This window comes from Canis aureus, chromosome 18, assembly GCF_053574225.1.
Source record: "Canis aureus isolate CA01 chromosome 18, VMU_Caureus_v.1.0, whole genome shotgun sequence".
Classification (NCBI taxonomy): Eukaryota; Metazoa; Chordata; class Mammalia; order Carnivora; family Canidae; genus Canis; species Canis aureus.
Genome location: NC_135628.1, coordinates 20813524 through 20838373, shown reverse-complemented (window position 1 = coordinate 20838373; position 24850 = coordinate 20813524). Strand labels below are relative to the sequence as shown.

Below are 24850 nucleotides of genomic sequence, written 5' to 3'. Positions count from 1 at the left end.
CTGTCACTCACAACTATGACTTTTTACCATATTCACGTTTTCATTGCACCAGTGTGGTTATTCAATTTTTCCTGATACTTGAGATTTACTCTTAGCAAAAATTTTTTTTGAAGATTTTTATTTATTTATCCACGAGAGACACAGAGGGAGAGAGAGGCAGAGACACAAGCAGAGGGAGAAGCAGGCTCCATGCAGGGAGCCCGATGTGGGACTCGATCCCAGGACCCCAGGGTCACATCTTGAGCCGAAGGCAGGCGCCCAACCACTGAGCCACCCAGGAGTCCCCATTTTTAGCAAATTTCAAGTATACAGTATGTGATTATTAACTATAGTCATCATGCCATATACATTAGGTCTCCAGATATTATTCATCTTATAACTGATACAGGTGTTGTATACTTGAGAGGTATACATCATGTTGTATACTTTATATAAAATTTTTATTTATCAAATATAGATTTTTAAAAACCTACTGAAAGTCAGACTTTTAAGAGTAACTTCTTTTCACCATGCACAGATTGAAAAAGAAGATAGAAATAGAATAGAAAAATCATTCTCTCCTGAAAGAGTAGTCACAGAACTTTACTCTAACATTTAAACTTGTTAAGAATTTCACCAGCTAGAATCTAAATTGCTTTAGACTTTAGGGGGTAGAATGTGTGTGAACAAAACACTTTAATTATCTATTTCTACCTATAATAGAACCTGACACCAGTACTTCTCTCTTCACTTTTGCCATGCTTCTTGAACATTAAAAGGGAATTCTTTTGACTTAAGAAACAGATGTAATACATTAACCATGAGTGGATCCTAGTTTGAAAAAAACATTATAGGCATTTGGGGGACAAATGGAGTAATTTGAATAAGGATAGGCTATTAGATGATACTTGGGAATTATTGTTAATTTTCTTAGGTTTAATACTAGTATTAGGGAGAGGGGAAAATTTCCTTACTTTTAGGAAGTGTTTGCTTAAGTATTTAGGGTTGAACTGTCATGATATCTGAAACTTTATTTTTAAGTAATCTCTACACCCAACATGAGCCTTAAACTTAAAACCCTGAGATCAAGAATCGCATGCTCCACTTGACTGAGCCAGCCAGGCGCCCCACTGAAACTTTATTTTAAATGATTCAGACAGATAAATAGATAAAGGCAAAAAGGCAAATTATTAAAATTTTGTGACTCTGGGACGGTATAAATTCCTGTATGCTTTAAATTTTTTCAAAATAGGGAAACCTGGTGGCTCAGTACTGAGTGTCTGTTTTTGGCTCAGGGCCTGATCCCAGGCTCCGGGATCGAGTCCCACGTCAAGCTCCTGCATGGAACCTGCTTCTCCCTCTGCTTGTGTCTTTGTCCCTCCCTGTGTGTGTCTCCCATGAATAAATGAATAAGGGGATCCCTGGGTGGCTCAGAGGTTTAGCACCTGCTTTCAGCCCAGGGCGTGATCCTGAAGTCCCGGGATTGAGTCCCACGTCAGGCTCCTTGCATGGAGCCTGCTTCTCCCTCTGCCTGTGTCTCTGTCTCTCTCTCGCTCTCTCTCTCTCTCTTTCTCTCTCTCTGTCTTTCATGAATAAATGGATGAAATCTTTAAAAAAAAAAATGAATAGGGATCCCTGGGTGGCGCAGCGGTTTAGCACCTGCCTTTGGCCCAGGGCACGATCCTGGAGACCTGGGATCGAATCCCACGTCGGGCTCCCAGTGCATGGAGCCTGCTTCTCCCTCTGCCTATGTCTCTGCCCCTCTCTCTCTCTCTCTCTCTCTCTCTGTGTGACTATCATAAATAAATAAAAATTTTAAAAAATGAATAAAATATTTTTTAAAATAAATAAAAATATAATACTACATTTTTTCAAAATAGAAAAAAATTCAAAATAAAAACATAAAAAGAAGCTCTTTTTTGTACTTTACTACAACATGCTAAAGTGTGACCTAATGAGAACTGATGTACCCTTTTGACCTAGAAGAGTACTTTTAAAACCAGGTTACTTACTGCCCAAGGGTTCCATAGCTGGGGAACACACAATGAGAAATCAAACCCATCACAAAGGTATCAGTGATGGTTATCATCACCTCAGCAAACTGCCATACACTCAGTACACAGTGCCCTCAGCTACCATCTCCAGATCAATATGGCTCTCAATGACAGATGGCCAAAGCATCCCTATCCACTCAGGTCATTCTTAGTTCACATGGTCCGACAGGATTTGGAGTCTTGTGTCATTAGACTGTCTTTAGAAAACAACTTAGCCATTAAAGGCGGAAGCAAAGCAACAGTGTATGTCAGACAGCACACTGTTGACAGTTTAAATATACTCAGAAAGCTTAAAATGTGTTGATTTTCTGTGTGTTACAATTACATTTTTACTGGAGAAGAATGTATCATTAAAACGTAAATGCATGTTGAAAGCAAAGCTATAAAAAGACTTGCTGTCACAAACTATTTCTAGATACACCATTGCTAGGAAGAAAAAGTAATATTTCCAACATTGATTTGATCAAAATTGTAATTTCTGTGCAAAGGAAGAGGGGCTTTTGGTCCAAATATAATTTTTAATGTGGTTTAAACTTCACAGAATCTGATTTGAGATCCATTTATTTTGGAGACGGCACATAAACAGGTCACCTATCTCAAAAGAACTTTTGTAGCAATATTTCATGAGGACGCCAACCATTTTCTAGTCAATGCAATATTACCATTTCTTTACCACATAACCCAATATTTTCACTATTAATCACTCAGCCTGTCCCTTGAGTTACCTAAGGGAAGGTATCATCACTTCTGTCCCATAACACATAAACACTTAAATGACACAAGGAAATACTGATGAGGCCCTACATTTACAACAAATGACTATATCTTCCCTATTTTAGTACTTAAATAAAGCATACTCTCTAGTAATTAGGATTTATGTAAAAAAATAGTTCTATAAATAGTCACAAAATTAGTTATGGATGCATCAGAAAGTCCATTTTACTAACTCCAAGCAAGACCTTGGAATACATTTAGGCTATGTTTGTGACATACAAATAACAGATTTATTACTATCAGGAGGCAAATTACTTCTTGCACAAGTACTACTACTGATTTCATTATCTGAGGCTTGGACTCGGCCCAAAATGTATTGACTCACAATATTTTCCTTCATGGCAGGATTTCCATGAACAGTTGCTTTAAATTGAAAAACAGACCCAGATTGTTGAGAGAGGCAGAGGAAGAGGACGGTTCAGCATTGGTGAGCGATGTGGTCACTGAATACAATGACCTAGTTCTGGTCAAGGAAAAGTCATAAATACTCCTTTTAGAAAGAGAACTCAAAGATTTTTGAGGAAGAAAAAAAATAATTTCTTTAGGGAGAAACTTCCTTCAGGCAAATCTCAAAAATAAATGGTAACATTTATATAGCAGTTGCTATAATGCTTCCTCACTGACAAGAGAGAATTCAAAAAGAAAAGAATCTTGGCCCCTAGAAAAGCAGTGGGAAACCTCTGGCCCTTAGTTTAATTTCTTCTAGCTAGACCATGAAAAGTTTTCTAAAACCAAGTGTCTTTTGAGCCTCCCTCCTCTACCATTAAGAGCAACAAATACAGCTGTGCAAACAGCAGGAATGTGTGTTCCTGTGGCAAGATGCATGCCCTGGCTCTTCCTGGGGGAATTCTCTTTCAGACATGTGCACGATCCTGAGTCAGCAGCCTCAAAGCGGAATGAGATGTCGGCGAAGGTGAATTCCAGCCTAACCCAGTAAGAGAAGAGACAAGACAGATGGGTGGCGATTCTTGGACAGCAAACAGGGAAGATTCTGACAGCTGACACGAAGGAAGGGAAAGATTGAAAGCTCTGCAACTGGAGCTGCAGGGAGCACAAGCGGAGAAGGCGAGAAATACTGCTTTTTCTTTCTTACTCATTTTTAGATCTTTCTTTTTAGTCCTCTTGCTACCTTCTTTGTTTGCTTGGTGAGAACATGGGCTTTGGAGCTGTTTATCAGGGTTTGAATCTCAGCCCATCCTATATCAGCTGTGTGATTCTGGTCATGTCACTAACATCCCTCCATTCCACCTTCCTCATCTGTAAAATGGATAGAAGGACGCTCACCTCATGGAGGTGCTGTTAAGGGGGGAATAAGACTATATAAAACACATAGCAGGTGTTTGGCTCATTGTGGGTGCTTAAAAACATGTTAGCAGCTTTCTTCTTTTATCTTTGAGTCTACATTTCTTTTTTTTTTTCTCTTTTTTAATCTTTTTCTTTTTTTTAACTTTTTTTCACATCTGCTAGAACTCTGGGCCCTTTGTTTCATTTTTCATTTTCTGTGGATCGGTGATTGTGGATGGAAAGATTTCCCAACCCCTGGAGTAAATGGGATGTTCAGCCGCAAGGACTGATAAACTTCATGGTTGTCTGAATCCCAAAAGACTGAGTTTCCTGCTGATCCAGACAAAAAGCAATTTTCAATACAGGAAGTTTGGAGGAATCTGGGAATTAGAATGGAAGAATGCCTGGCTCTTCTTAATCAGAGAATGTTATACTTGGATTCCCTGTCAAATATTGATCCAGCAGTCAGGCAGAGACCCCCAGGCACTGAACAGCCTGAGCCCTGGTCCATTCCTGTGTCCCCTCCTATGCAACAGTTGAGACCTGGGCTCTGGGAGACTGCTTTATTAAAAGCAAATTTCAAGAGCAGAATGGTAAACCTGAATTGCATTCATAGAGAAGAATAAATTCTGCTTTTAGTGAGTCATAACTCAAATTCCAGCATTTCTTGGTCCTGAACTAGCAATGCAAATACTATGAATTATTTTGCAGGGTGAGGGGGGAAGGAACCCCAAGTTCATTTCAGGAAGCAACCATGGTTTTTTTTTTTTTTTAAAGGAGGAGTGGGCACCTGGGTAGCTTAGTCAGTTAAGGTCTGCCCTCAGCTCAGGTCATGATCCTCTGGTCCTGGGATGGAGCCCTGCGTAAGGCTCCCTGCTCAGCAGGGAACCTACTTCTCCCTCAGACTCTGCCCCTCCCCTTTTTCCCTCACTCATTCTCTCTCTCTTTTTCTCATTCTCTCTCTCTCTCTCAAATAAATAAATAAAATCTTTAAAAAAGGGGCGGGGGGTGGGGGGAATGGGATGCCTGGGTGGCTCAGTGGTTGAGCAGCTGCCTTCGGCTCGTGTCATGATCCTGGGGTCCTGGGATTGAGTCCCACATCAGACTCTTTGCAGGGAGCCTGCTTCTCCCTCTGCCTGTGCCTCTGCCTCTCTCTTTCTATATGTCTCTCATTAATAAATAAATAAAATCTTAAAAAAAAAAAAAAAGAAGGAGTGAAGGGGTAGGAGAGAGCAAATAAGTAAAAGGAAGGAGGAGACAGAAGGAAACACCTCAAAGAGTAGTTGCTCTTTCTTTCTAGCTTCTAAGAGAATGCCTGGGCAGCCTGGAGGAAAGTACTTCTGGGTGATTTGCCTACACTGGGCAGCACTGTGGACTGCTTCCTCCTTCTTGGAGCTCCTCAGCCCCCTAGGTTTTTGGACACATCTCTATTCTATCCCTCATGTGTCCCCCACCCCACCCCAATGCCCTCCCTGATTAGTCCCCAGAGTTCACTCCTTGGAGCTTTCACTCCAAAAGTTCTATCTGAACAATTTTATTTATTTCTGTGGCTTTTCCTACCCCTTAAATAATGACAACTGCCAAACACACACCTTTCAACCCATTCTCTCTTCTAAAACCCACAAGCCAAACTGGCCATAGTCAGCAGGCTGGCAATCATGTCTAAAATAAAGTTGTTTACCTCCACGTTTCCTAAACCTCTTGCCACCGTCCACATGGTATCCACCAGTTCTCAAAGTAAAAGCAGCTCTAAAGTCATTCTTGATGTTTCTTCTACTTCAACTCCCAAATTTAATCTATCACCAAGTGCTCTTGATTCTACTTCCTGAATCTCTCCACACTATGCTATTCTTCCAATCCCATAACCCACTGTCTTAAATAAAACTCCCATCATCTCCCACCTGGACTCCTAACTAACTTCTCTGTTTCTAACTTCTTCTGTATCAAAGTGATCTTTCTAAAACACAAATGTAATGCTCCTTTGATAATCTCAATAATACCTCTGATGGCTCTTTTCTGCTTCCTGAAATAAATAAACAAATCCAAACAAGTTTCTTTATAACCTTGCTTAGTCTTCTTTAACATACTCATGTCTTGCAATTCCCCTCACTGCATCCCACAACTCTTACTTCAAGCCCTACATTTCAGCCACACCAAACTGCTTGTCATTCCCCAAGCACATGATCCTTGATGTTTTGCCTTTGCATGTTCTGTTCCCTCTATATGCAATGTTTTTCCTTTCTGGGTGAGCTCCTCCACATTCTTTAAGATTAAGCTCAAATGTCATTACTCTATAAAGTTTCGATCACTGCCTAATAAATTACTCACATCTACCTATGGGATACTTGGTTCTTTATTGGGATACTCTTCTTTCTCTTTTAAATTAAGTTTATTATTTGAGTTATTTTAATTTCAGTGTGATATTAGTTTCAGGTATACAATATAGTGACTCAACAATTCTATACATTACTCAGTGCTAATCATGATGAGTGTCCTCTTTAATCATCATCCCCTATTTTACCCATCCTCCCACCCACCTCCCCTCTGGTAACCATCAGTTGTTCTCTATAGTTAAGAGTCTATTCTTGGGCAGCCCAGGTGGCTCAGCGGTTTAGCGCTGCCTTCAGTCTAGGGCCTGATCCTACAGACCCGGGATCGAGTCTCACATCAGGCTCCTTGCATGGAGCCTGCTTCTCCCTCTGCCTGTGTCTCTGCCTCTCTCTCTCTCTCTCTCTCTCTCTGTCTCTTTCTCTCTCATGAATAAATAAATAAAATCTTTAAAAAAAAAGAATCTATTTCTTGGTTGTCTCTCCCTTTTTTTTTTTAAATTTTTTTTTTCATTTATTTATGATAGTCACACAGAGAGAGAGAGAGAGGCAGAGACACAGGCAGAGGGAGAAGCAGGCTCCATGCACCGGGAGCCCGACGTGGGATTCGATCCCGGGTCTCCAGGATCGCGCCCTGAGCCAAAGGCAGGCGCCAAACCGCTGCGCCACCCAGGGATCCCTGTCTCTCCCTTTTTTTCCTTTGCTCATTTGTTTCTTAAATTCCACACAGGAGTGAAATCATATGATATTTGCTTTTCTCTGATTGACTTATTTCGCTTACATAATACTCTCTAGCTCCATCCATGTTGTTGCAAATAGCAAGATTTCATTCTTTTTTATGGCTGAGTAATATTTCATTGCATATATATACAACTTCTTCTTTACCCATTCATCTACTGATGGACACTTAGGCTGCTTCCACACTTTGGCTATTGCAAATAATGATGCTATAAACATAGGGATGCATGTATCCCTCTGAATTATTGTTTTTGTATTTTGGGGGTAAATACCCTGTAGTGCAACTCCTGAATCATAGGATAGCTCATTTTTACCTTTTTGAGGAAACTCCATACTGTTTTCCACAGTGGCTGCACCAGTTTACATTCCCACCAACAGTGTGAGGAGGGTTCCTTTTTCTCCACATCTTCACCAACACTTGCTGTTTCTTGTGTTTTTTATTTTAGCCATTCTGACAGGTATGAGGTGATATCTCATTGTTTTGATTTGCATTTCCCTGATGATGTGTGAGGTTAAGCAACTTGTCATGTGTCTATTGGCCATCTGTCTGCCTTCTTTAGAGAAATATCTATTCATGTCTTCTGCCCATTTTTAAACTGGATTATTTATTTTAGGGGTGTTATTATACAAGTTCTTTATTTTGGATACTAACCCTTTATCAGATATGTCATTTGCAAATATCTTTTCTATCAGGGTACTTTTCAAGATGCACTGCCAAGTACTGGTTTACATATTTATGTCCCTGGACAAGTGAGACCAAGATTGTAAGCTTCTGAAAGACAGACATCAGCTCTTATTTTTTGGTGTTCTCAGTTGTTCACCAAACACTCAATAAATGCTAATGGTTATGAAGACAATCAGCTTTCCACACAAGAAAGGAACCCTAGGGCTCCCCAGGAAGTGCTCCTCTTTCCCAGACAGAGCTCTTCAGGCCCATGGAATCTTACTCTATGTATCAGCCCATAGGAGAATATTTTCCTTCAGCTTAAAGAGGAACAGAGAAGGGGTAGGAAAGATAGAGAAGGAGGAAAAGAGGAATAGATGACCACTCCTTTAATGATTCAGTGTACTTGTCCTATGTAGAGAGAACTTACTCCTTGTTTACAAAGTTGAGGACTCAACAGAACCTTCCCACAGTGCTCTGTATTTAGTAGAAAAAGCACTTGAATAAATTAATCCACAGGCGAATACTATCTAGTTCGTGGGAAATTTCCATTAGAAATTAAATATTCATCTTCTCACTTTAGCTTTTCTTTCTCCAGTCTCTCTCTCTCTCTCTCTCTCTCTCTCTCTCTCTCTCCCCCTCTCCCTCTCCCTCTCTTTCTCTGTCTTCCTTACTCTCTTTTACTTTATTTAGCTGAGTTCATTCCTGACAAGCAAAGAAAAGTTAAAGTGCCCACCAGGAAATTTTTCTAGCCTCTATACTCGAATACCCTCTGGAAAAATACACTTGATTTACAACCACAACACATACAACAGGGTATCTTAACTGTAAATCTAATGTAATGATTGTTCCTTTAGATATTTCCTTAATTTTATGAGAGTAATAAATACACCCTTTAATGACTATATGTTCGAATCATTTCCAAATGACTGATTTTCGCTGCATTGCTACCGTATGTTTCCCTTATGTAAATAACTGAATATTTCTAAATTGCTCCATTAACATATAGAAAAACATTTGCTATTTATTTTTAAATGGCTGAGGGGCAGGTTATAAGCATATTGCCAAAAAATGAGTTTTATAACAATTCTCTAAGCATATTATGTTTGAAAATGCAATATTTATACAGTAGAAACTATAATATGAAAACCCAACAAGCTTCTATAAATTTGTCCTTTTAAAATATAAACTATTAAAACATTTTAAGAAATATGAAGAGAAATCTTTTACCACCAATTCCATATCAAAGTTCTCAGGATTTTGCATTTATACAGAGCAGAGTTCATGAACTCCTGCTAACCATGTTAACAATCCACCAGGTTTCTAAAGACTCAGCAGGGGTTAGAATTAGAAGACTCTGCCATCAACATCAATAACAGGAGCACTGACACTCAGAGGAGTTTTCCACTGTGCTCTCTGAGGAGGGGTCAGCATATTCAGGGATCGTAGCCCATAAAGGAAAGAAGTCCATAGTTACTAATTCCAAATAAAATCTAGAGGGACACATTACTTCAGATTTTGTTTTTAAACAGTGAGAGTCTTTTTAAAATTCCATATATACGTCTGTGTGTGTGTGTGTGTTAGTGTGTATATATATATATATACACACATATATATACACATACACACTGCCACAACAGCGCTATTGCTTATTTTAAGAACCTTACTACTTAAGAGGAATTTTGAGCTCAAATTTTTGTTTTGATTCACAGGGAAAAAGATGTGAACAAAATCACAAAGAATCCTCTGCAAGGCTAGAAAATGGCTTGACCCTAATTTAAGATGGAAGCCTATTGAACAGATGATGACCCAAGCAATTTGGTATATCCTACAGCCACGCAGGTGGCAGATCAATTCAGAAACATGTAAAAACAAAGGAAATATATCTGAGTTTTCAAATATACATTAGAAACCAATTTCAAAGCATTTTTTGAAGTAAATAAAACTCTGTACAATATAAATTCATTACCTATGAATTTTCACTGGCAAGAAAACATATTTCCCTTCACCCTTCTTTAAAATAGTTCTCACCCATTCCCCTTTCTTCAATCCCTTCTCCATAAAAGCCTGATTTTTTTGAATTGGGTGACTGGGGTTTGGTAAAAAAGAAAATAGCTCAGCAAAGGGGCAATATTCAAATTTTAAGGCTGGGTTAACCATTAATCTTTTGGTATTTTCTCTTCTTTTTTGGAAGCCCAAGCAGTATAAACTATCTGTATTTCCTGCTGCTTGCCTGTGGCAGGAAGACGGTGTATCATATTCTATCAATTTGTTTTGAAGCTCAAGGAAACATGACAATGATCTCTAAGGCAGTGTTTATTCTGTGGAGCAGTCAACACAAAGTATATCTCTACAGTAATTTGCATTCCGGTCTTCTAGATCTTTAGTTTTTAGAATGTTCAAACATTATAAATCCATATCTTTATAATGTTTAAATTTGTTTTCCATTCAGCTCATCATTACTGTAGCAGTTAGTGCACACTAAACAGACTTTTGTGAGATTTTATTGGGTTCTTCTTAACTGTCCTCCAATTAAGCTAAGTAATAAACTCAATTGTGGATCCTTTTAGATAAAGCTAATTCAATAAGGCCAAATCTAGTGATTTCATAATAATCTCAACCTTATCTATCCCTAATACCAGGAAGCTTATCCATGGTAGTCATGGCAATTTACACAAGGGAGCTAAATTATCTCTTTTTTGTCTCTTTAAATTACCATATGCACAAATTCTGCCTTTGGGGAAAGTGTTATGTTATTTGCTTCCATGGACAAGCTATTTATATCTGAACACATTTGAACTGACAAAAAAGAAAGACAGACAAAAGAAAGGGATAAGTTAAGGGGAATATATAGGAAAAATTTACCAGTCAGTAACTTTTCCCCATTACTTTCTTTCTATATTCATCTCACCATAGCAAATGGTTATAGATGAAACTAAACTGCCATCTGACTCAGTCATTTGACAATTCCATTTCTGATGCAATGTCTTCCTTGAGAAGAAGCAATGTATTTTTCTCTTTTAATTTTCTTTAAATATTGAGTCTTTCCATTTCGTTTATTATTTTTTTAAGTAATTTCTACACCCAACGTAGGGCTCAAACTCACATAACCCCAAGATCAAGAGTCACATGCTCCACTAACTAAGCCAGCCAGGTGCCCCACCCCTTCTTTTATTATCTTAACAAACAAATTTGCTTTACTCATTATGAATATTTGCTCAACATTTCTAAAACAGCACTTTTATTGTGGTAAAAATATTTAACATAGCACCATTTTAAAGATTTCATTTATGTATTTGAGAGAGAGAGCCTGAGCAAGGAGAGGGGCAGAGGAAGAGGGAAAAGCAGACTTCCCACTGGGCATGGAGTCCTGACATGGGGCTAGATCCCAGGATCCTGAGGTCATGACCTGAGCAGAAAGCAGGTAGATGCTCAACCAACTAAGCCACCCAGGTGCCCAAAACTTACCATTTTAACCATTGTTAAGTGCACAGTTCAGTGTCATTAAGTATATTCACATTGCTGTGCAACCTGCACCATCATTCATCTCTAGAACTCTTTTCATCTCCTAAACTAAAATTATCCAGTAAATAGCAACTCTTCAGTCCTTCCTACCCACCCAACCCCTGGAACCACCATTCTAGTTCCTGTCTCTATGAATTAACAACTATATGTACCTCATATAAATGGAATCATATGGTATTTGTCCTTTTGTGATGTGACTGGCTTATGTCCAGTCAGTATAATCTTTTCAAAGTTCATCCATGTTGTGTAGCACGTCAGAAGTCCTTCCTTCCTCTTTAAGGCTGAATAATATTCCATTGTATGTAAACACCACCCTTTGTTTATCCACTCATCTTTCGATGGACACTTGAGTAGCTGCCACCTTTTGGCTATTGTGAAGAACTGCTATGAACATGGGTATACAATAGCTATTTTAATCTCAGCTTTCAGTTCTTTTGGGTAAAAACCCAGAGGTAGAATTGCTGAGTCAAATGGAAATTCTATGTTTAATTTAAATGTTGAAAAGTGTTCCAATTTTTTCATAACCTCATCAAGATTTGTTATTTGTGGTTTTTTTATCTTTTGTTTTTATAATAACCATCTGAATAAGTGTGAAGTAGGATCTCATTGTGATTTTGATTTGCATTTCCCTAATGATTAATGATGTTGAGCATCATCTCTTCATGTGCTTATTGGTCATTTGCATAACTTCTTCAGAGAAACAACCAAGTCCTTGGTCCATTTCTTAATTGTTTTATTGTTGTCAGGTTGTGGGAATTCTTCATATTCTATATGAAGATATATGATTTGCAAATATTTTCTTCCACTCCATGTGTTGCCTTTTCACTCTGTTGATTATGTCCTTAGTGTTCGTTTCAAGCTTTAATAATTATTTAAGCTTTAATAATCTAATGCTATACATTTTTATCATTTAAAAGTTTAATTATTCAAATGTCTAGACTTTAGTTTTATAAATTTTGACATATAAACTTTCAATTTTAATTTTTCTTTCAGTGCCTCCAAAGATGCAAAACAAAGAAAACAAAATTAAAATATTAAAATTCACAAAATTAAATATAAAGTGAAATAAATGTTTACAAGATATTTTTATAAATTTTTAGCATTTATACCTATGAAATTATTAAAGCTTAAAACTTCACTAGGACTTTTTGAACATCCTGTATGAATTATAGAATCCATGTGGTAGATATATGGGTATACTATAAAATTCTCTTGACTCTTATATGTTTGAAATTTTTCACAGAAAAATTGGGGTCAAGAGATATAATTTAATTATGGTAAACTAATAAGTACATATGCAAAAATCTAATCACAGAAGCAAAGTGATTATAAACATTGTTGTATCCAAGAGAAAAATTCTTGGTGCCATCTTTGTCTCCTTCTGGGGAACTTTTTTTCAAGATACATATTTATGGCCATGGAGTGCTTTCCAGAGAGGTTTTCTTCCTTAAAGGACAACTGTAACACTTCCTAAGACTGTCTTTCATGTTAGAAAATAGCACTGAGGTATTTTTTGACTCATTCAGTTGTTCATCAAATATTTATTCAGTATTTCCCACATTCCAGGCACAGTGCTCAGCAGTATGGATACAATCTTAAACAAAACACAATCCTTAACCAATAGAAATATATAGTCTAGTGGAGGAGAGAGAAGAAGCAGGTAACTAGAGCCTTATAACAAAGTTTGAAGAGCCATGACAGTGTATTCAGCATTATAGCATTATAGCACTATGGCATTATAGCAGACTGTGGAACCGTAAAGGAATGGCACCTAATCCTCTTTATACATACAATAAAAGCTTTCCTGTGTAGGACACAACCTTGGCAATGGGGTGGGGGAAAGGTATAAAAATTAAGAGAGGATTGAGGAATGATTCAATCTAGGATAACCCCATATGGAAAGTCGTAGAGGTGACAGGTAACATGGAATTAGTGGGAAGAGCAAGTAGATGTCTGAAATAGGATGTTAGTGCCCTGGTAAGAGAAGGAATTTAAGACATTCATAAAAATAATCCATTCTCAGCTGAAAAATGAAAGAAAGTTAACCTATTTGCCTGAACTTATTTCAGTTCAAAGCAGATGTATTTTGGTTTTATTTTGTTTCACTTTATAAATTCTTTGAAACTAAATTTTAAAGTGTCAGTTATCCAAATACAGTAATTGCTTTAATATGTGATTTTATTCTATGAACTGAAATGGGCCAGTGTGTAGAAAGCAGGAAATGCATGTGTGGATGGCATAAATACCCTGAATCCGATGCACAAAGTAACCTTGCATCAGCAGTCCTCAAACTTCAGTGAGTACAAGCAGGCTACGTAAAATGTCTTATCTATTGTCCCACCCCTGAGACTCAGGATATCTTGAGTGGAATCCAGGAATCTGAATTTTAACAAGACCACAAGAGATTCTTGTTTTAACTGTTTGCAATGGAAATTTTAAATCATACAAAATTAGAGAGAATAGTATGATTACCCACATCTCCATCACCCAGCTCCTATCGACAACCAAACCAGTCTCATTTCATCTATATGCCACTACTTCCCTTTTATCTCTAATTTATTTTGAAGGTAACCCCAGATCTTAATATTTTATCCATTAATACTTCAATTTGGGTCTCTAAAATGACTTTATATTTTTAACATGACTACAATACAATAATCATACTTAAAGACCCTAAGTGATCCCAATATAACTGGTTCACACCTTTAGAAAGAGTGAACTGGTAGACTGTAGAAGATGGTAGTAAGTGTCCAAGTGGACTGCTTAGGAAGATATAACTTGATTTATTTCATCATGGCTTCAAACTTTTTTTGTTTCAAGAATAAGCAACTTATGGCCTCTGGCTGGCTCAGTTGGTAGAACATGTGGTTCTTGATCCCAGAGTTGTGAGTTTGAGCCCCACTTTGAGAATAGAGATTACTTAAATAAGCATTTTTAAAAAAGAATAAGCAATAGGATTCATGCTGGAAAATTCATTGATTCTTACTTCTTTTTTAATATGTCCAGTTCTTATCCAGTTAACATGCAAAAACCACTGTCTATCTAGAAGGAAACTTGTTTGGCAGTACTAGTGAATCACTGAATAGCTTAAAGATGAATATCTAAGTTATAAGTTAATCTTGGTGGATTTGAAATAGTTTTTCTGACCCTTCAAAAAATAATTAGATAAGTGCTTATTTCTGGGTGAGAAATACTACTTTATATACAGTTTTGGTTTCCTATTTGCAGATATGATTGAGGTATTATACCTAAAAAAAGTATTTTTATGTTTATAAAATGTAATTGTTAGGTTTACTTAGAATATATTTTATTTAATAAGTTAAAATTCTTTTGGCATACTATTAAATGCAGAAACTCCTTTTTAAAAGAATTAACTCTCTTATATTAAATGTTTAATGTTCCTGGTCACTGCTTTCATGTCTACACAATACGCAGAGTACAGTGTGCTGTCCAAGAGTGCCCTGTGTAAATAGACATTCACATTCCTTTCAGGAGCAGGGACTGATTCCTGATCACAGATGCCTATTATTAGCTAGGCTTCTGGGCTTGCAATCATAATGAATGTATGGAGAATGAAATAAAATGAAAACCTTATTGTTGTATAGTTTTGAAGTTTGCACTTAGAACCAACTACCTCCCAGGCACATGGAGAGCTGTTCAGTGTATAAATCTGTCTTTACCTTAGATTGGTTGGTACAGTATTTTTGCATCTGTGGGACCTACTTTCGTTCAGTAGTTTGAACTATATATAATAAATGGTACAATATGTAAAGTTTTTGTAAAATAAATATTCAGCTATGAAAACTGGTTAAATACAACTAATATTTCTTAACATACACACAAAAAAAGACTAAGCAAGATAATCGGTTATGTTTCTGAAATTGTCACCTTCAAATCTTCAAAAAAGCATTTTAAAAAAGCATAAAGTTATTAAACTGAATTGAACTTAAAATGAATCTTGTCCAAGATTATTCGTCAAATTTTTAAAAGAAAAAAAAGGTGCTTTGGTTATAGTTTTACCTTCTCAATCTTCACAGATGAGAAAACAAGTTACTCAATTTGCTTTTCTTTCCAGAGTTACTTGTATTTCACAGTTATTTAGAGTTTAAAAATGTTTTTCTCAATGAACTTCAGAATAGATCCCCAAAGTAACAAAGAACACAATATGGGTCCTGATAAATTCCTTATAATTTAATTAACCCCAAATGTTAAAGAACCTTGCTATTTCTAATACAGTAATTATATTTGTAGAATGCACATCTTGAAAAAGTTACTATAGAAAATCAAAGTTAGAAAAATCAGATTTTATGACTTGATACTTAAGCTTCTTTTTTGTATCTGCCTTACTATCATCCTCACTTGGGACAAATATTTATAAAAATAAACCAATTATTTATTTGACATTTCTGTCTCCTTTCATCTATGTCTATCATAAATAAATAAATCTTTAAAAAAATAAAAAAATAAAAAATAAAATTAAAAAAAGAGAATAAACCAAAGGAAGGAAGGGAAGGAAAGGATGGGAGGGAAGAAAGAAGGAAAGAAATGAAAAGAACGAACAAGTGAACAACCTTTAGGTTTACATCCGAACATCAGTAGTAATACTTTCTTCCTTAACTAAGCAAATGATGATATTCTCTGCAACAATAATCAATTAAAAGTATCTTCCATTTCACTATCAATCCATAAAAGAGTGTGTAACACTGATATGAATTATATATTTCCATACTTCAGGTATATTTCATTTTTTAAGTACAGTGATAGATAATCTGTTATTATTGCAATTATTCTTGCAATTATTCTTTACTCATTAACAAAGAGAAAAACATGAATCTATATCAAAACTATGACATAAAATCCCACATATATAATTATTAACCTTAGAAAAGCTTAAGATTAGGGGCACCTGGGTGGCTCAGTCAGTTAAGTACCTGTCTTCAGCTCAGGTCATGATCACAGGGTCCTGGGATCAAGCCCCATGTTGGACTCCCTGCTCAGTGGGTAGTCTGCTTCTGCCTCTGCCCCTCCCCTCCACTTGTGCTCTCTCTCTCAAATAAATAAAATCTTTTATTTATTTTTTTTTAAGATTTTATTTATTTATTCATGACAGACAGAGAGAGAGAGAGGAAAGACACAGGCAAAGGGAGAAGCAGGCTCCATGCAGGGAGCCCGATGTGGGACTTGATCCCTGGTCTCCAGGATCACACCCTGGGCCAAAGGCAGGTGCTAAACTGCTGAGCCACCCGGGCTGCCCCAATAAAATCTTTTAAAAAAAGGAAAGCTTAAGATTAAACTGCTTCTTGATCTTGTCATTCAAATAAGCCTTTAATAAACTGCTAAATATCATATATTTAAGATATGTCATTTGTATTTTAAATACTGTATTCTTTACTGAGGTTTTTATTTGACATGTGTCAAAGATACAAAGATAAATCTTCTCTCTTGTTCTTTGATAACATGTCGGAGCTCACTTAAAAGTTTAAGAATGGAGCTGTTGAACCATTTTTTTTCTACTGCAAGTTATATATGAGAATTGGTAGCAGCCTGTTGAAAGAACTTTACCTGTGCATAATAGTCCTTATCTCACTTCTATCTATCATAGTATCAATTTCTTTATTACAGGAGTTTACCTTTGGGCAGCTCATACGCCAGCTGTCAATCTGTCCTCACCTTGAGACTTTGCAGCAAACCAAACTCAGGTGTATTGAAGCTGCACAAAAATTGATTGTTTTCCTTCTTTCTCTAAGTAGGACAGGTGTAGTCAAAATGCAAGCCTCTGGCACTCCAGATGTGCTTCATCACAGTGCAAAGCCAGAACTTTTTAAAATTCTGCCTCCCAGGTCACAACTTCTTATCTGGAGATTTTCTAGATTTTCTTGTCCTAGTTTTACCTTTGCCCCTCACATTCCCTCATCAAGGCATTTAAAATGGCAGCTTTGAAAAGACTAAAACAACTCAAAGTCCATCAAATAAAGAAAAAAAAGCCCATCCAATACATTATGATACTCCATAAAATGAATTACTATGTATTGTTTAAAAGAAAGAAAGAAAAAAGAAAAGAAGGAAGGGAGGAAGAGAAGGTGGGAGAGAGGGAGGGAGAAAATGTGGATGTTCTCTAAGTACTAATAACAGAGAGATTTCCAAGATATATTAACTAGAAAAGGAGGCTAAGGTTAGTATTACCTTTTGCATTAAAAAAGTTGAAAAATGTTCAAAATGCTTCTGCATTCATAAGGAAATTCTGAAAAGATAAACTGAAAATTTAACTGGTTACTGGAATTGAAGTGTGTGAGAAGTAGGCATGATAAAGAACAGGAGAGGGGATCTCTGGGTGGCTGAATGGTTTAGCGCCTGCCTTTGGCCCAGGGTGTGATCCTGGAGTCCCGGGATCGAGTCCCACGTCGGGCTCTCTATGTGGAGCCTGCTTTTCCCTCTGCCTGTGTCTCTGCCTCTCACTCTCTCTCTGTGTCTCTCATGAATAAATGAATAGGATCTTTGGGGAAAAATTAAAAAGGAGAGTAGGAAGGACAATTTTCATGCTATAACTTCTTATATGTTTTTATTTATTTTTTAACTATATGATTATATTGCCTATTCAAAAATTTAAATTTTTAAAAAGAAATAGGTTTATTCAGGGCAAGGAAACAAAAGAAGAAAGAAAGAAAGAAAGAAAAGAAAGAAGAAAGAAAGAAAGAAAGAAAGAAAGAAAGAAAGAAAGAAAGAAGAAAGAAAAGAAAAGAAAGAAGAAAGAAAGAAAGAAAGAAAGAAAGAAAGAAAGAAAGAAAGAAAGAAAGAAAAGAAAGAAGAAAGAAAGAAAGAAGAAAGAAAGAAAGAAAGAAAGAAAGAAAGAAAGAAAGAAAGAAAGAAAAAGAGGGAAAGTCTCATTGTTATGCTATCAGCACTCTAGTTCAATGGAGAGAAGAATTTAACAGGAAATAGAGAAAATTTAGAAAAGCAAAAAAAAAAATTTAGAAAAGCATCAGTGAAAGAAACTACTATTGATTTGGGTTGAAGAACAGGCTAAAAGACCTCCAAATATTATTTACTAATCCTATGCCTCCTTTACCAATTTGCATCTGTGTTTAAAAGAGAGCAAAAAAGTATTTTTGAAGAGGAAATATGTCACAGCAGGATGGAATGCTCACTCCTTAAGCACTTGCCTCAATCAGCACTTGCCTCAATCTTCAGAAGATATCCCATGTGCTGCCTCCTTCACATCTCTGATTCCAAAGGCAGAGGCGAGGTGTGGAGGCCTGAGCCTCTGTCGTGACTCCTACTAGCGCCAATGCCCGCTCTACCATGCAGTGGCTGCACGGTCTGTGCACATTACCTGAGTCCTTGTTTCATCATCTGGATAGTGGGTCTAAGAGTAGTATCTTCCTCCCAAGGTCACTGTGAGGATTAAGTAATACCCAAGAAGCATGTAGAACAGTACCTGGCTCACACTAAGAAAGATCTGCATTATGTTTCCTCCTTTACCTGCTCTTCAACTGCCTTGCTGTTTATCTTTCTTTAAAAGTGCTGTCTCCCTGGGCTAATACTTACCCTGAGAAGGTTTTTTTTTTTTTTCCTCTCCTGTCCTTCTCCCTTTCTTGTTAAAAGAAGTATGCAGTTGGTCATTAAAATACTTCCACAGAGTTTCTGAGACAAGATCATCCCAAAGAAAGATATTAATAAAGGAAACAGAGAGTATGGAGTCCACCAGAGAAATTCAGATTTTAAAAAGTGGCCTTGGGAAGCCTGGGAGGCTCATAGGTTAAGCATTTGCCTTCAGCTCAGGGTGTGATCCTGGAGTCCCAAGATCAAGTTCCACATCAGGCTCCCTGCATGGAGCCTGCTTTCCCTCTGCCTGTGTCTCGGCCTCTCTCTCTGCATGTCTCTCATGAATAAATAAATAAATAAATAAATAAATAAATAAATAAATAAATAAATAAAATTTTTTAAGTGGCCTAAAGTTAATTCCTTACAATTCTATATCACTCTGTAAAGCTCTACATTCATCTCATTTGATGCTCACAACAACCCTCTGAGACTATCAGGGTAGACAGAGAATAAAAGGACAAAGGAGGTTAAAAGGGTTGCCTGAGGCCAAACTTCATATTGCAAGTCAGTGACAATGTCTGACTAGCTTAGTGCAACAATTTATTGAACACCTGCTAAGGCCTGGGCACTGCGCTGACCTCCACATTCCAAAATGCGCTCTACTACAAAGACTTTCCATGGGATGAAACATCTCTCAGGGTTTCACTCAACTTGATGATTGTGCTACTTAAAAGTTACTCTGGGGGGAAAAAAAAGCTACTGTGACATCATATAGTAGAAAGGACCAGGGACTGATTCCCTGGCTAAAGATCTTGGGCTTCGTGATCTCAGACAAACAATTTCATCTCTCTAAGCCTGTTTTCTCATCCCTCAGTGTGTAAATAATAGTAATAATAGTGACAACCAGGTGGTTGTAAAGGTTAAATGAGAGATTGAAAAAAGAAGTTTGTAAACTGTAAAGTTCCATAGTAGATATTAGTTAGTGTTGTTACCTTATTTAGCAGTAGAATCCAAGATCGAACCTAGGTGGGGGAAAAAAAAGAAGAAGGCCTGATAGAAAAACATCCCTAGGTCCCCAGCCCTTAAAAGATCTCCCAGGGAGAGTAGCAAGATTACAAAAACTCACACCGTCTCCCCTGCCGAGGGTACCCACTGAGCCAACAGGGGTAGGCCACCTGGGTCAGTCCCATTTTAGCAAATGTGTTCCTTTCCATTTGCTCCAATTGGTGGTAGGAGGTGAAGGGGGGCAAACCAGACAGCTGGTGCAACATGAAACAGAAAGATCTATGTTTTACCTTTGAAAAAAAAAAAAAACTGTGGGAAATAGTGGGAAAACACGAGAAACAGGCAAGTGCTTGGGGCATTTCAGCTGGTGAGAGAGAAAGAAGCTGCCCTAGACAGATGCAATCCACACCCTCCATCTGCAGTCAGAGAGAGGCTCACATGTCAGAAAAAAGTTTGTCCTCCCTCAGGGAAATTGTGAAGGATGTCAATGTTCTAGCCATGAGAAAACAAAAAATCCATATAGAACATTCCAACATGTGGAGGCCTGATAGAGCTCAGAGCAATGTTCTATGGGACTCTGCCTCTTGCAGACTTCTCACTTGGATTGGGAATGTCAGCAGGAGGTATGCTTCCCAGAGGAGGGGAATTGGTGTCTAAACCTGCTCTGAGACAGGCTTACTGCTTGTGATCTAGGAAAGCAGTAGAGTGAGGCAGTTAAAAGTAAGCTGATTGTTGGTCAAACTACTTGGGTTCAAATCCCAACTTCTCTGCGTCTGTACTTAACTTCTGTGACTTTGAGTTGCTCATCTTTTGTAATTTGCTTAACTTGGGCAAATCACAAAATTCCCTTCAGTTTCCTGATCTATAAAATGGAGGCTAATAATTAGTACCGTCCAGAGGATACTGCAATGATAAAATAAGATAATGTTTATACAGTGATTAGAAAGTGCCTGGCAGGGATCCCTGGCTGGCTCAGTGGTTTAGCGCCTGCCTTCAGCCCAGGGCATGATCCTGGAGTCCCAGGATCGAGTCCCACTTCTGCATGGAGCCTGCTTCTCTCTCTGCCTCTTTCTCTCTGTGTCTCTCATGAATAAATAAATAAAATCTTTTTTTAAAAAAAGTGCCTGGCACACAGTAAGCAGCCAGTAAATGTTGGCTGTTACAGCATTGTTTCAAAAGGTGAGTTTATTAGCTTACCTCAGTTCCAAAGACTTAGAGAATAGGAAATCAGGGTGAAAGAAAGTGCAAACTTTCCTGTAGCATCAAATGAAACAACAGAACTTGCATACTCACTGGCAATGGAGAAAAAGTTTTAAGTGTCTCTGTTTCATGAGTTTTTGTAGATAACAGGTTGAAAACTGGTATGGAAAGGCAGCAAATGCAATTATGAAATACCTGGAATCAGAGCTAGATTTGGATCCCAGCTCCATCCATCTCTCCCTAGTTCCGTGACCTTACACAGGTCACATAAACTTTATGCCTCTGTTCCACATTTGTAAATGAGGATGATAATAATAGTGTCTACCTCATAATGTTGGAGAGGGGATAAAATGAGACCGCACATGGTAGTACAGCTATTGGTACAATCCCCCACCCATGAGAAGTTCTTAATAATTAATAGCTGTTATTGTTTTCTTCACCACAAAAAAGAGACACAGAGGGTTATTTGCTATTTACATTAAAGTCCATCTCTTGAGTAGAGAAAGCCAAATATAGATATATTTGGATATTTTGGATATATCCATTGTTTTTGTTTTGTTTTTTAAAGATTTTATTTATTATTTGACACAGAGAGAGAGAGAATGTGCACAAGCAGGGGGAGTGGCAAGCAGGCTCCTTGATGAGTAGTGTACCTGATGTGGGGCTCCATCCCGGGACTCTGGAACCATGACCTACGCTGAAGGCAGACCCTTAACCAACTGAGCCACCCAGGCGCCTCTTTTTTTTTTTTTTTTTTTTAAGTAGGCTCCATGCCCAGCATGGAGCCCAACACAGCACTCAAACTCATAACCTTGAGATTAAGACCTGAGCTAAGATCAAGAGTTGGACACTTAACCAACTGAGCCTTCCAGGTGCCCCAAAATATACTGTCTATTGGAAATCAGTTCTTGCTATCATTAGAAATAACTTTCCCTTGGGTAGCCAGGGTGGCTCAGAGGTTTAGCGCCACCTTCAGCCCAGGGTTTGATCCTGGAGGCCTGGGATCGAGTCCCACTAAGGCTCCCTGCATGGAGCCTGCTTCTCCCTCTGCCTGTGTCTCTGCCTCTCTCTCTGTGTGTGTCTCTCATGAATAAGTAAATAAAATCTTTAAAAAAAAAAAAAGAAAGAACTTTCCCTTTTAGGACAATTTATTAGTCTTTCCTAAGAAGTAAATACTTAGGGGCATCTGAACACTTTTAGATTGGTCTACCATATCATCTGGTTCTAATACTGTGGCTTAACTAAACTAAGCAGAAAATTTATCTGAGGAAATTGAAAAATTTGAGTTGTCTCTGAGAGCTATGATAAATATTCTGCCCATATTCATGTGTATTTTATAATTAAGTCATAGTCATAAAAGCAATAAAGTAAATGTCTCAAAAATTCTAGCAAAAATAAGACCAAACACATTAGCTTTTAGGTGTATCAGCCAAAAAACAACTCATTCTGCATATTTTATTTTAAAAGTTTGATAATTCAGTAAAATTCAGTAGTAGCAAAATTTTAAAAAATACATTAAGCTGTTGTGATGAACAGAGTGATATATGGAAGTGTTGAATTACTCTATTGCACACCTGAAACTAATACAACATTGTATGTTAACTGGAATTTTAAAAAATAAATAAATAAATAAAAATTAAAATGTATATTAAGCACATTAAAAAATATAAATACATCCATTCATTTATTAAGTCACTGCCTACTAGGTGGAAGACACTGCCTTATGTTTTAAATCAAATATACTATATTCATTCACTCTTACGAAGTTCTTTCATTTATCTTTATCTACTTCCATTCAAATTTTTACCTTATCTGATAATACTGCAACCTGATTAAATCAGTTAAATATTTAAAACTCTGTCACTTTAAGAATTTGTAACATTTTCCATTAACATTCCTCTCTGGTTTTATGTACTTGATCTGTGCTGTGGGATACAGCATAAATTATCTGCCTTCAGCAAAACGAACAGCTGAAATGCACTGCTGCCTGACAGTGCTTATTAGGCTGTGAGTTGCTGTGAGCACACACTGTACTAGTGATTGTCTGCCTTTCAGTCTCCTCAAGGAAAGTCTTTAAGTGCTTCAAAACATATGAGTTGGCCGTGTACAAGTCAAAATAGCCCAAAATTTTAGCACCATGCTCAGATGTCAATTAATAAACGTGATGAAAACAATCCAGGGATGTTTATTTTTTTAAAGAAAAGTATCATCTCCCAGAAATAAGCCCACACCTATATGATCAATTTTTCTATGACAATTTTTCTACGACAGAGGCATAAATGTACAATAGAGAAAAGATAGTCTTTTCAATAAACGGTGCTGGGAAAGCTGGACAGCTACATGCAAAAAAAATGAAACAGGAGCACTTTTTTATAACATATATAACAATAAACTCAAAGTAGATTAAAGATCTACATGTGTCTTTAATCCACAAAACCATAAAACTCCTAAAGGAAAATATACGCAACAATCTCTTGGACACTGACCTTAGCAATGTATTTATAGATATGCCTCCTCAGGCAAGGAAAACAAAAGCAAAAATAAACTATAGTGACTACACCAATATAAAAAGCTTTTGCACTGTAAAGGAAACCATCAACAAAATGAAAAGGCAATCTAGTGAATGGAAGAAGGTATTTGCAAATGATATATCCCTATGATCCAATAATTCTACTACTGGGACTTTACCCAAAGAAAATAAAAGCACTAATTTGAAAAGATATTGCACCGCTCTGCTTACTGCAGCACTATTTATAAGAGCCAAGATAGGGGTAAATAGGGGTACCTGGGTGGCTCAGCTGGTTGGGTGTCTAACTCTTAATTTTGGCTTGGGTCATGATCTCAGGGTCATGGGATTGAGTCCCACATCAGGCCCCATGCTGAGCGTGAAGCCTACTTAAGATTCATTCTCTCCCTCTCCCTCTGCCCTTCTGCCAGAGCGCTGGGCACAAGTCAGGGGGAAGGGTCATAGGGAAAGGGAGAAGCAGGCTCCCCAGCAAGCAAGGGAGCCCAACATGGGGCTCAGTCCCAGGATATGAGATCATGACTTGAGCCAAAGGCAGGCACTCTCAACTAACTAAGCCACCCACGTGTCCTATACTACATCTTCTTTATCTGTCAGTGGACATTTGGGCTCTTTCCATAGTCTGGCTATTGTGGACATTGCTGCTATAAACATTGGGGTGCAGGTGCCTCTTTGGATATTACATTTGTATCCTCTCAGCAAATACCTAGTAGTGCAATCGCTGGGTCATAGGGTAGCTCTATTTTAACTTTTTGAGGAACCTCCATACTGTTTTTCAATGTACCAGTTTGCATTCCCCAGCAGTGTAAGATGGTTCCCCTTTCTCTGCATGCTCACCAACATTTGTTTTTTTCCGGCTTATTAATTTTAGCCATTCTGACTGGTATGAAGTGGTATCTCATTGTGGTTTTGATCTGTAGTTCCCTGATGCTGAATGATGTTGAGCACTTTTTCATGTGTCTGTTGGCCATTTGTATGTCTTCTTTGGAGAAATGTTTGCTTATGTCTTCTGCCCATTTCTTGACTGGAATTTTCTTGGGGAGGTGTTGAGTTTGATAAGTTCTTTTAGATCTTGGATACCAGCCCTTTATCTGATAAGAGATTTGCAAATATATTCTCCCATTCTGTAGTCTATCTTTTGGTTAACTGTTTCCTTTGCTGTGCAAAAGCTTTTTATCCCAATAGTTCATTTTTGCTTTTGTTTCCCTTGCCTTTGGAGACATGTCTAGCAAGA

At 37.5% G+C, this 24850-nt stretch overlaps 1 long non-coding RNA gene across 2 annotated transcripts in view; it reads right to left on the bottom strand.

Moving 5' to 3' along the window:
- LOC144288703 (uncharacterized) overlaps positions 1-24850 on the bottom strand; it is an 81117-nt gene that overhangs the window by 8462 nt on the left and 47805 nt on the right. Inside the window, exon 6 of one of the 2 annotated variants that reach the window (XR_013356669.1) lies at positions 19892-19909. The exons of the other annotated variant lie outside the window; for it this stretch is intronic. This is a non-coding gene — a long non-coding RNA (uncharacterized LOC144288703). Of the gene's footprint in view, positions 1-19891; positions 19910-24850 lie in introns of those variants that run through there. 2 annotated transcript variants of the gene reach the window in all.